Below are 12,928 nucleotides of genomic sequence, written 5' to 3'. Positions count from 1 at the left end.
CCCTGTGTTTTTTCATTATTTGCACCGACTTCCAAATACTTTTATCATAATGTCTTCCCCTTCCCCCCACATCCAAGGATGTTCTTTACAGCTCCATGTTTGGCAGATTTCTGAATAACACAACACAGTGTTGCAAATGTTATACCAAGGCCTTTTGAGATTACCTTTTATTATTTGGAGGTCTTGTTTTTGCAAATAATAGTATTTGTGGTGTCCTCAGGCAGCTCCTTTGTCTTCACATTGGTGAAAGACACACAAGCTGTAACAGGTGGTTATATAAACACAAATATCACAATTCCTTGCCTAATTCATGTTATATGGGCAAAAGCAAGTAGTCAAAGGTGATTCCCATTTGCGATTTACCATAATTGAGTCAAATTAGGCTTCCACAATGGTATCCAGTAAAGGGTGCCAATACCAGTGATCCAGGGAGCTTTACCGTCTTCAATTTTTTCCCTCTCATAGTTTAGTATTTAATGCTGTTGATTATTTTTATATTAGTATCAACCACAAGCTATCTATAGAAAAATAATGGTTGACCTTATTATTTGTTGTCTGGAGATATGTCCCATAATGTACTTAAACTTCGAGGGTGCCAATAGTAACTGGCGCCAATGTATATCATGCAAGATACTGCACTTCTCCATTGAAACCGTGGTTTGGGTGTAGACAGTATTGCCACAACGAACGCAGTATCTTGATTTTTCAGCTAAAAAGTCATGAGAATGTTATTTTTTGTTTTTTTTTCTTATGTGCATGAATTTCCACCATAAAAAAAGTATTATATGCAAGTGACATCACCACTTTACCTCCAACACAGTTATGTGGCCAGAAAGGAAACTTTTAAGCCTTTTTTCTCAGTTTACCAGTAAGGAGAGATGCTGCATTCTGAAATTGTAGGGCAGTATAGGTGAAGGAGTGGCTGGTAGTTCCGGGAGGCATACCATGAAGGTGATTAAAAAGGTGATCAAATACATGTAGTAGAGTGACCACTACTGCATCTGCTTTGCAATATTAGTTAGAAGCAGGTCAAGTTGGTTCCTGTTTTTTGAGAGGTGAAGGACAGCAGACTAGCGGAGCAATGAACTTATGACAGACTTGAAGTCTGTGGCACAGGCTTTGTCTAAGTCAGGGGTGTCAAACTCATTTTGGTTCAGGGGCCGCACACAACCCAGGTGATCTCAAGCACTAGTAACATCATCGGCAAAAAAACCTTAAACCAGAGGATTAGTTTTCAATACTATCGCCTTATAATTTCAGCGTGTGTTGAAGAATGTGTAGAAACTAGCATTTAGCAGGCGTCTTTGACCAAAGGGACTTACAAGGAGAAAATTTAAGCAAGAACAGGGTAAGGTGCAGCGTACAGTTGCAACACTGGCTGCATTGTCCAACACGAATTTAAGAAGAAGACGTAGCAAAGAATAAGAATAATTAATAATTAAAAGGGGTAAAAAGTAAACAAGGACATAAGGCACAGTGTGCAGTTGCAATACTCAGAGCATTGTCCAGCACATGGTAAAAGATGTAGCATAAAATAACAAGGGTAACAAGGCATTTTAGACAGTAAACAAAGACATCTATGCGCAGTGTACAGTTGCAACACTGACAGCAATGTCCAACACATGGTAACAGATGTAGCAAAAATAGCAAAAGATGTTAAAAAGGATGCTAAAAGCAGTTTAGGTACATGAAAGATGTTACGTACATAAGAGATGTTAAAAGCAGTGGCTTCAGGAAAGAAGCTAAAAACTAAGGAAAGAGGCTAAAACAAAGGCCACAAGGTGAATAGAATTAGTTATGATACAATGTTAAGCAGGGAAGTTTTCTCCGAAGAGATGAGTCTTCACTAGCTTCTTGAAGCTTGAGAGGGATTACCCTGCTCGTGTAGCAACTGGTAGCTTATTCCACCATTGAAAAACAAGGACAGAAAACCGTTTGGATTGGGATTTCCTTGTGTGAGTAGAGGGCAAGGCTAAACGGTTGGTATTGGAGGAATGCAACACCCTGGTAGGAACATATGGCTTTAGTATATCCTTTAGGTAAGCCAGAGCAAAACTTGCTTTAACTTTGTAGGCAAGGGACAAAGTTTTGTGTTGAATTCGAGCAGACAATGGTAGCCAATGCAGGTTGACAAAACGTGGTATGACATGTGCCCTTTTGGGTTGGTTGAACACCAGAAGCACTGCCGTGTTCTGGACCATTTGTAAAGGTCTTATTGCACAGACTGCAAGACCAATCAAGAGGGAGTTGCAGTAGTCAAGGCGAGAGATGACCAAGGCCTGCACCAGAAGCTGAGTGGCATATTGTGTCAGGTATGCTGATCTTTTTTATGTTGTACAGTGAAAAGCGGCATGACAGGGGCAACCGAGGCTATGTGGTCTGAGAATTATAGATGGTCATCAATCATGACACCCAGGTTTCTTGCAGACTTGTTTGGGGCAACAGTGGCTGAGCCCATACTGAGTTTGATATCATGGCAACATGAATCCTTGGCTGGGATCACCAGGAGTTCAGTTTTAGCAAGGTTTAGCTGAAGGTGATGGTTCATCCATGTGGATATATCAGAGGCAGGCTGAGATGCGTGCAGAGACAGTGGAGTCCTCTGGATTGAATGACAGATATAGCTGTGCGTCATCTGCATAGCAGTGGGTAGAGAAGCGGTGAGCGCGGATAACATGGCCCAGAGAGGTAGTGTACATGGCAAATAGGAGGGGCCCCAGCACTGACCCTTGGGGCACCCCTGTGGAGAGGCAATGTGTTGGGGACAGTTGTCCATGCCATGACACGTTAAACAACCGCCCAGAGAGGTAGGATTTAAACCAGAAATAGACTGTGCCTGTTATGCAGATGTTTGAGAGTATAGTGAGAAGTATGTCATGGTTGACCGTATTGAAGGCAGCAGATAGGACATTTTCTTTCTGCAGCTCTGAGGGTTGTGCTTGTGGCCTGGATGGAGTCTGTCAGCCAGGGACGGGGCTGCGATGAGCGTGCAGGTTTAGTGGATAGAGGACACAGTCTATCCAGACAGGAGCTCAGAGTATCAGTAGCAGCATCGACATCTCGTGAGGAAAATGTGGAAGGTATGGGAAGGTAGGGCAGAGGCAACAACGGAGGCTAAGTCGGTAGGAGACAGTTTTCATAGGTTGTGGCGGAACGTGACCATAGGTGAAGGAGTGGCTGGTAGTTCCGGGAGACATATTGTGAAGGTGATAAAGAAGTGGTTGGATATATGCAGTGGAGTGACCACAACTGCATCTGCTTTGCAGTTTTTAGTTAAAATCAAATCAAGTTAGTTCCCATTTCTGGGAGTCGGAGGGCAGCAGACCAGCTGGAGGGCAAAAGCGCTTATGAGAGACTTGAAGTCTGTAGCACAAGCTTTGTCTAACTCTGTGGATGAGTTTGACAGACTGCTGTCTTCTATCCCAACGTCGCCCAAAGGTCCTGGTGGATGGTAGATGACAACCACAGAGACTTTAACCAGAGCTGTGACCCTGATAGCGTGGTATTCAAAGAAATAGCGGTCTTTGCCAGGCAACAGAGGAGCATAGCTCCAGGAGTAGTTAATTAGGAACCCAGTGTTTCCTCCTCGCTTCGTCAGACGATGCTATGTGAGAAGGAGTGTGTAGAGGATAGAGATGCACCGGATCCAAGATCCGGTTCCGGCAGGATAATAGGGTTTTTCGCAGGATCCGGGTCCGGCAGGATCTTAAGGAGTGGATCCGGTATCTGGCAGTTACCTAAAAATCAGGATCTGGTGCATCTCTAGTCTTTACGTAGCCTAGGCTTTTCAGTCAGTCTTTCACAACCCCAATCGCTGCATGGAGTGAAAGTCCTTTGGAAGCGCCCGTTGCAGACAGTGTGGCAGTAAGCCAATGAGTCCAAAAAATAGGAGCCAACGTAATAAAAAGGGCCCACGTGTGCGAGTATGCTATATGTTTCAACCAGGGCTTTGTTCAAGGAACGAAAACGAAAACCGGGAACTTTTTGTATTTTAGAGGGAACAGAAACGACATATTTGTTTATTATGTTCTGGAACGGGAACACTTATTTAAAAATGATGGTAACCGGTTAATACCGGATAATACCGTTCCTCAAACTAAAAAAATATATTATTATTTTCCTGCGCACGTTACCATGACTGACGCTCACGTCCTGCGTGACATCAGACATTCTCTCACTGAATGGAGAGAGAGAGCTGTGGATTGCAAAGTCTCCACTACACATCTTAAATAAGAGAAACCACTGTCATACAAAAGGGCAGAGCTTCCATTGCATCATTGTTAAATATTGCAGAGAAGCGTGTTTAAAGCGCACAGAGAATATCCATGGCTGCTTAAAATATGCAAAAACTCGCCATAGCGCTTCCTGTGACCCGAGTCAGTGTGGAGGGCGCATTTTCATCTTTGAGGTTTATTCTCCGCTTCTCCGCTTAGGTCACCCCTGAATGACAAAATTCTGGAGGATATTCTTTTCATCCGCTTGAATAAACAGTTTGGAATGTAGGCTGACCCATTTGCACTTCCGTCTTTCTTGGTTAATCAACGTCAGTTATGGGGAGTAGGCCTAATCAGCTGACAGGAACTAAATTAACCGTTCAGGGAACAATATTTTTTTGTTCTAACCAGTTCGGGAACGTCAATTTATTGGTGGAACTCATAACCGGAAACGTTATAATTCCGTTTCTGTTCGGAACGAAACGAATGAAAAAAATAACGGTTCAAAGCCCTGGTTTCAACCCTTTCGTAGGATCCGGTATCTGGCAGGATCCTAAAAATCAGGATCCGGCGCATCTCTGGTAAATACAGCCGGCGTGACAGTGTTTTGGGGTTTGAGCCATGTTTCTGTGAGTGCCAACAGGTTGAAAGAGAGACTGTTTGTATAGGCAGTGATAAAGTCAGCTTTTACAGCAGATTGGCAGTTCCACAACTCAACAGAGAAGGAGGCAATCGTGGATGTAGTTTGTTGTAGTGATCGGAGGTTTGAGATATTCCTGCCTGTTTCTGCCATGATAGGGAGTTTTGCGCCCCACAGAGATAACAGATTTTGGAAGAACATGGTGCTGGGCAATAGAACAGTTTGCCTATTTGTTGTTTTTGCTCTGTGGATTTGCACAGGTAGATTTGCAGGTCTTTACCGTCGTGAGTCTTTGCGCAGGTAGATTTGCAGGTCTTTATTGCTGTGGGTCTTTGCGCAGGTAGGTTTGCAGGTCTTAACCCTTGTGAGTCTTTGCGCAGGTAGGTTTGCAGGTCTTTACCCTTGTGAGTCTTAACCCGAGCGAGGCTGACACTGCACGCTGACACTTGCAGCGAATTTGCTTGTTAATATAGCAGACGAAGCCACTCGTTGAGTACAGCCCATCTGGATTACCAACACAATAGCACTGATTAGTGGGCGTGTTCTTGGTCACACGTCACTAATGGACCAGTAGTTGGCAGGAGCCAACCAGCAGCTCGATAGTCAAGTAGTTTAGGTAATTGCTTTCAAGTGCAACAAGGCACAAGCCCAGAGAGCATCAGCTCAGACAGAAATACTGCAGCTCTGTGATCTCCACTCGCCCAACTGTGCTTGTCCTGAATTTTGGAGTACAGGCTCGGTATATATGCCCCAATTTAGTGATTCGTACTGCCCATCTGGATTACCAACACAATAGCACTGATTAATGGGTGTGTTCTTGGTCACAGGTAGCGCAGGTAGATTTGCAGGGTTTTACCCTCCTGAGTCTTTGCGCAGGTAGATTTGCAGGTCTTTACCCTCGTGAGTCTTTACCCGAGTGCACGCTGACGCTTGCAACGAATTTGCTTGTTAACATAGCAGCCTAAGCCACTCATTAGCCTTGGTCTCATTGCAGGGCCAGCCCCGGGCTGGCCCGGACAAAAGGGGGCTGACGGTGATCTCATCAAAAGGGGGCTAGGTGCTAAAGATGGCCGCCGGGCCAGGTTGTGGGGCTAAGGGCCGATTTCCCTGGCCCGTCGAATTCGATGGGCCAGCAAGCACCGCCGAGGCTCGGAGGCGGGGTCAACCTCTGTGTGGCTGCATGGGGGACTTATCGCTAAATTCTGGGCAAATTATGGTTAAGCATTAGTTTGGGGTGTTTGGCTTTCTTATGGCATAATTTCATAAGATGCAACCTTGGCACTTCTGTTTGTGTTTTTAAAGTTATTTAGTCAACATAACTTTTTTGTTGTTATCGGATCATGGGCACCACTACACTTAAACTTGGGATGTCATAGCTAAGTCATGTCGGCTTTTTTCTGCTTTTAGCCGCCAACTCTTGTGCCATTATCGTGATTTGGCATGCTTTCCACTGGACACCAATAAAAAGTGTCTCACAAATACTCACACATGACATTTATGTCGGCTTATTTAGCTTTTGCGCTATTATCGCCGAAGGTCTGGTAGGCTATATCGCACGTTTCAGACTGATCGCCAAACACAGTTTGAAATTTACACAAGGGCTTTAATGTCAAATGGATGGAAATAACATGAATGAATAGACAGGTGGCACGCCGCAACGAGGGGGTGTGTCGCTATGTCCGGGGCTCATAATTTTCTATAGCAACTGATGAAGGTGCTATGTCTCAGGGATTTGGTCTCCTTTCACATGGTAACTTATTCAATTACCTGCACATTCATGTCTCGCTATGTCCGGGGCTCATGCTTCTGTGCGCGATTGGGGGGATTAACTGGGCATGTTCGCACGTCTCCTTCTGTTCACTCTCAGTTGTCGAGCTGCTCGTATTTTCATGCGTCTTTGTGTTCTTAACATGCGCTGCGTCCGATACAGCTTCTGAATCGACAACTTTGCCATGTAATAAAACTGTTCTTGAAAGGCAAGCCATTTTCTTTGCAGTTCTTGTCGTCTTTGTCCGTAGGCTACGAGCCAAACGGCGACCTGCTCCAGCAGAGTTTGCTCTTATTCTCCTTCTTTGTCGTTGTTCTGTTGTTGTCCTTCTGTGATTTGGGGCGAAAGTGGGCTGTGCCCGACTGACGTTTCACAAACAAGGCGTGTACCTGAATGTGCCTGGGGTCGGCTATGAGTCCGATCAGGCAAAAAATGGCCCGGGCCGGCAGCTCCGAGCCGGCCACTCTCCTGAGCCCCGGGCGGCCCCGGGCCGCTGAAGCGCGGCTAATGAGACCAAGGCTATTGAGTACGCCCCACCTGGATTACCAACACAATAGCACTGATTAATGGGCGTGTTCTTGGTCACACGTCACTAATGGCCCAGTAGTTAGCGGGAGCCAACCAGCAGCTCGATAGTCAAGTAGTTTAGGTAATTGCTTTCAAGCGCAACAAGGCACAAGCCCAGAGAGCATCAGCTCAGAGAGAATTACTGCAGCTCTGTGATCTCCTCTCGCCCAACTGTGCTTGTCCTGAATTTTGGAGTACAGGCTCAGTATATATGCCCCAATTTAGTGATTCGTACGGCCCATCTGCATTACCAACACAATAGCACTGATTAGTGGGCGTGTTCTTGGTCACACTTCACCAATGGCCCAGTAGTTGGCAGGAGCCAACCAGCAGCTCGATAGTCAAGGATCTTAGGTAATTGCTTTCAAGTGCAACAAGGCACAAACCCAGAGAGCATCAGCTCAGACAGAAATACTGCAGCTCTGTGATCTCCACTCGCCCAACTGTGCTTGTCCGGAATTTTGGAGTACAGGCTCGGTATGCCCCAATAAAGTGATTTGTACGGCCCACCTGGATTACCAACACAATAGCTCTGATTAATGGGTGTGTTCTTGGTCACAGGTAGAGCAGGTAGCGCAGGTAGATTTGCAGGTCTTTACCCTTGTGAGTCTTTGCGACGGTAGATTTGCAGGTCTTTAGCCTTGCGAGTCTTTGCGCAGGTAGGTTTGTAGGTCTTTAGCGTTGCGAGTCTTTGCGCAGGTAAGTTTGCAGGTCTTTACCCTCGTGAGTCTTTGCACAGAAAGATTTGCAGGGCTTTACCTTAGTGAATCTGTGCAGGTAGATTTGCAGGTATTTAGCCTCGTGAGTCTTTGCACAGGTAGATTTGCAGGTCTTTACCCTCGTGAGTCTTTGCACAGGTAGATTTGCAGGTCTTTACCCTCGTGAGTCTTTGCGCAGGTTCATTTGCAGGTCTTTAGCCTCCTAAGTCTTTGCACAGGTAGATTTGTAGGTCTTTACACTTGTGAGTCTTAACCCGAGTGAGGCTGACGATGCACACTGACGCTTGCAGCAAATTTGCTTGTTGATATAGCAGACGAAGCCACTCGTTGAGTACGGCCCACCTGGTTTACCAACACAATAGCACTGATTAGTGGGTGTGTTCTTGGTCACATGTCACTAATGGCCCAGTAGTTAGCGGGAGCCAACCAGCAGCTCGATAGTCAAGTAGTTTAGGTAATTGCTTTCAAGCGCAACAAGGCACAAGCCCAGAGAGCATCAGCTCAGAGAGAATTACTGCAGCTCGGTGATCTCCACTCGCCCAACTGTGCTTGTCCTGAATTTTGGAGTACAGGCTCAGTATATATGCCCCAATTGAGGCAGTCGGTTCATATGCAAAATGGGGAGGCGGAGCACTCGGAGGGTCACAGGCAGCCTCGAAATGAATGGCAGTGAACGAGAAGCCAGCGTATTGAAGGATAAAACTTGCTGTTTTGAACTTGTAATCGTCCGGGGAAACTTCCTTCAAAGTTCACAGCCTGCCTCGTGAATTCAGGGAAATGACAAAAAAGTGGGACAAGCATACGTGCATCCAGATGACCACGAGCACTTGTAGAATCCACAGTCCCCCCCTATCAGCTCAATTTGACAGCTGTGAAAACGCTCTCGGACAAGTTGTATTACGAGAGGTTCCACTCGCCAGGTACTGCACTGTAGGGGCGCCAACGGAGGACTGCAGACTACATTCAGAATGAATGGGCTGCGCTCTCGTCTCGACAGCGTCCCTAACTGCAGGCATGGGTTAAATAGCGAGAAGCCTGTAAATAGTGTACCCTCCGAATGCCCCGCTCGCTGGGTGCGTTCTGACAGCTGTCAATCTGAGCTGATAGGGGGGGGACTGTGGATTCTACAAGTGCTCGTGGTCATCTGGATGTACGTATGATTATCCCACTTTTTTGTCATTTCCCTGAATTCACGAGGCAGGCTGTGAACTTTGAAGGCAGTTTCCCCGGACGGTTATTAGTTCAAAACAGCGAGTTTTATCCTTCAATACGCGGGCTCCTCGTTCACTGCCATTCATTTTGAGGCTGCCTGTGACCCTCCGAGTGCTCCGCCTCCCTATTTTGCATATGAACCGACTGCCTCAATTTAGTGATTCGTACGGCCCATCTGGATTACCAACACAATAGCACTGATTAGTGGGCGTGTTCTTGGTCACACTTCACCAATGGCCCAGTAGTTGGCAAGAGCCAACCAGCAGTTCGATAGTCAAGGATCTTAGTTGATGCTCTCTGGGCTTGTGCCTTGTTGCACTTGAAAGCAATTACCTGAGACAGAAATACTGCAGCTCTGTGATCTCCAATCGCCCAACTGTGCTTGTCCGGAATTTTGGAGTACAGGCTCAGTATGCCCCAATTAAGTGATTCGTACGGCCCATCTGGATTACCAAAACAATAGCTCTGATTAATTTGTGTGTTCTTGGTCACAGGTAGAGCAGCTTGCACAGGTAGATTTACAGGTCTTAACCCTCGTGAGTCTTTGCGCCGGTAGATTTGCAGGTCTTTAGCCTTGCAAGTATTTGCGCAGGTAGGTTTGCAGGTCTTTAGCCTTGCGAGTCTTTGCGCAGGTAAGTTTGCAGGTCTTTACCCTCGTGAGTCTTTGCACAGGTAGATTTGCAGGTCTTTACCTTAGTGAATCTGTGTAGGTAGATTTGCAGGTATTTAGCCCCGTGAGTCTTTGCACAGGTAGGTTTGCAGGTCTTTACCCTCTTGAGTCTTTGCGCAGGTAGATTTGCAGGTCTTTACCCTCGTGAGTCTTTGCACAGGTACATTTGCAGGTCTTTAGCCTCGTGAGTCTTTGCACAGGTAGATTTGTAGGTCTTTACACTTGAGAGTCTTAACCCAAGTGAGGTTGACGATGCACACTGACGCTTGCAGCAAATTTGCTTGTTAATATAGCAGTCGAAGCCACTCATTGAGTACGGCCCACCTGGTTTACCAACACAATAGCACTGATTAGTGGGCGTGTTCTTGGTCACACGTCACTAATGGACCAGTAGTCGGCAGTAGCCAACCAGCAGCTCGATAGTCAAGTAGTTTAGGTAATTGCTTTCAAGTGCAACAAGGCACAAGCCCAGAGAGCATCAGCTCAGACAGAAATACTGCAGCTCTGTGATCTCCTCTCGCCCAACTGTGCTTGTCCTGAATTTTGGAGTACAGGCTCAGTATATATGCCCCAATTTAGTGATTCGTATGGCCCATCTGGATTACCAACACAATAGCACTGATTAGTGGGCGTGTTCTTGGTCACACTTCACCAATGGCCCAGTAGTTAGCAGTAGCCAACCAGCAGCTCGACAGTCAAGTAGCTTAGGTAATTGCTTTCAAGTGCAACAAGGCACAAACCCAGAGAGCATCAACTCAGACAGAAATACTGCAGCTCTGTGATCTCCAATCGCCCAACTGTGCTTGTCCGGAATTTTGGAGTACAGGCTAGGTATGTGTGCCCCAATTTAGTGATTTGTACGGCCCACCTGGATTACCAACACAATAGCTCTGATTAATGGGTGTGTTCTTGGTCACAGGTAGCGCAGGTAGATTTGCAGGGTTTTACCCTCCTGAGTCTTTGCGCAGGTAGATTTGCAGGTCTTTACCCTCGTGAGTCTTTACCCGAGTGCACGCTGACGCTTGCAGCGAATTTGCTTGTTAACATAGCAGCCTAAGCCACTCATTGAGTACGCCCCACCTGGATTACCAACACAATAGCACTGATTAGTGGGCGTGTTCTTGGTCACAGGTAGAGCAGGTAGCGTAGGTAGATTTGCAGGTCTTTACCCTCGTGAGTCTTTGCGACGGTAGATTTCCAGGTCTTTAGCCTTGCGAGTCTTTGCGCAGGTAGGTTTGTAGGTCTTTAGCGTTGCGAGTCTTTGCGCAGGTAAGTTTGCAGGTCTTTACCCTCTTGAGTCTTTGCACAGAAAGATTTGCAGGGCTTTACCTTAGTGAATCTGTGCAGGTAGATTTGCAGGTATTTAGCCTCGTGAGTCTTTGCACAGGTAGATTTGCAGGTCTTTACCCTCGTGAGTCTTTGCACAGGTTCATTTGCAGGTCTTTAGCCTCCTAAGTCTTTGCACAGGTAGATTTGTAGGTCTTTACACTTGTGAGTCTTAACCCGAGTGAGGCTGACGATGCACACTGACGCTTGCAGCAAATTTGCTTGTTGATATAGCAGACGAAGCCACTCGTTGAGTACAGCCCACCTGGTTTACCAACACAATAGCACGGATTAGTGGGTGTGTTCTTGGTCACACTTCACCAATGGCCCAGTAGTTGGCAGGAGCCAACCAGCAGCTCGATAGTCAAGTAGTTTAGGTAATTGCTTTCAAGTGCAACAAGGCACAAGCCCAGAGAGCATCAGCTCAGACAGAAATACTGCAGCTCTGTGATCTCCTCTCGCCCAACTGTGCTTGTCCTGAATTTTGGAGTACAGGCTAGGTATGTATGCCCCAATTTAGTGATTCGTACTGCCCATCTGGATTACCAACACAATAGCACTGATTAATGGGTGTGTTCTTGGTCACAGGTAGAGCAGGTAGATTTGCAGGGTTTTACCCTCCTGAGTCTTTGCGCAGGTAGATTTGCAGGTCTTTACCCTCGTGAGTCTTTACCCGAGTGCACGCTGACGCTTGCAGCGAATTTGCTTGTTAACATAGCAGCCTAAGCCACTCATTGAGTACGGCCCACCTGGATTACCAACACAATAGCACTGATTAGTGGGCGTGTTCTTGGTCACACGTCACTAATGGCCCAGTAGTTAGCGGGAGCCAACCAGCAGCTCGATAGTCAAGTAGTTTAGGTAATTGCTTTCAAGTGCAACAAGGCACAAACCCAGAGAGCATCAACTGAGACAGAAATACTGCAGCTCTGTGATCTCCAATCGCCCAACTGTGCTTGTTCGGAATTTTGGAGTACAGGCTCAGTATGCCCCAATTAAGTGATTCGTACGGCCCATCTGGATTACCAACACAATAGCTCTGATTAATTTGTGTGTTCTTGGTCACAGGTAGAGCAGGTTGCACAGGTAGATTTACAGGTCTTTACCCTCGTGAGTATTTGCGCAGGTAGGTTTGCAGGTCTTTAGCCTTGCAAGTATTTGCGCAGGTAGGTTTGCAGGTCTTTAGCCTTGCGAGTCTTTGCGCAGGTAAGTTTGCAGGTCTTTACCCTCGTGAGTCTTTGCACAGGTAGATTTGTAGGTCTTTACCCTTGAGAGTCTTAACCCGAGTGAGGTTGACGATGCACACTGACGCTTGCAGCAAATTTGCTTGTTAATATAGCAGTCGAAGCCACTCGTTGAGTACAGCCCACCTGGTTTACCAACACAATAGCACTGATTAGTGGGTGTTCTTGGTCACACGTCACTAATGGACCAGTAGTTGGCAGGAGCCAACCAGCAGCTCGATAGTCAAGTAGCTTAGGTAATTGCCTTCAACTGCAACAAGGGTCATTTCACGTGAAATCAGACACTTTGGGACCCGACCGACCCGGATTTCAATCATACTTGGTGTGCCTTTTTAGTAGCAAGGTAGCACCCCAGAACTGCATTGGTTTGAATCTGACACTAATATTAAGGGAGAAACAGACTAGGAAAGGTTCACATGTGAGGGTAGGACACTATACATTCAGCCTTGAACATATCAGTCAGTGTTAGTCACAAAAAGATGCCTGTGGTGTTATTTGAAAGCTCTTTTCTGGCTTTACATATTCAGGGTGTCCGCGGGGTTGTAAAAAGTATTAAAAGTTGATAAAT

General features: G+C 46.4%; 1 protein-coding gene across 1 annotated transcript in view; it reads right to left on the bottom strand.

Annotated features, from left to right (window-relative positions):
* The window catches only part of wwox (WW domain containing oxidoreductase), a 348,328-nt gene that overhangs the window by 331,004 nt on the left and 4,396 nt on the right, over positions 1-12,928 (bottom strand). The gene's annotated exons all lie outside the window — the stretch shown is intronic.

The sequence above is a fragment of the Engraulis encrasicolus genome, chromosome 4 (genome assembly GCF_034702125.1).
Source record: "Engraulis encrasicolus isolate BLACKSEA-1 chromosome 4, IST_EnEncr_1.0, whole genome shotgun sequence".
Taxonomy (NCBI): Eukaryota; Metazoa; Chordata; class Actinopteri; order Clupeiformes; family Engraulidae; genus Engraulis; species Engraulis encrasicolus.
This window is presented reverse-complemented; position numbering and strand designations above follow the sequence as displayed.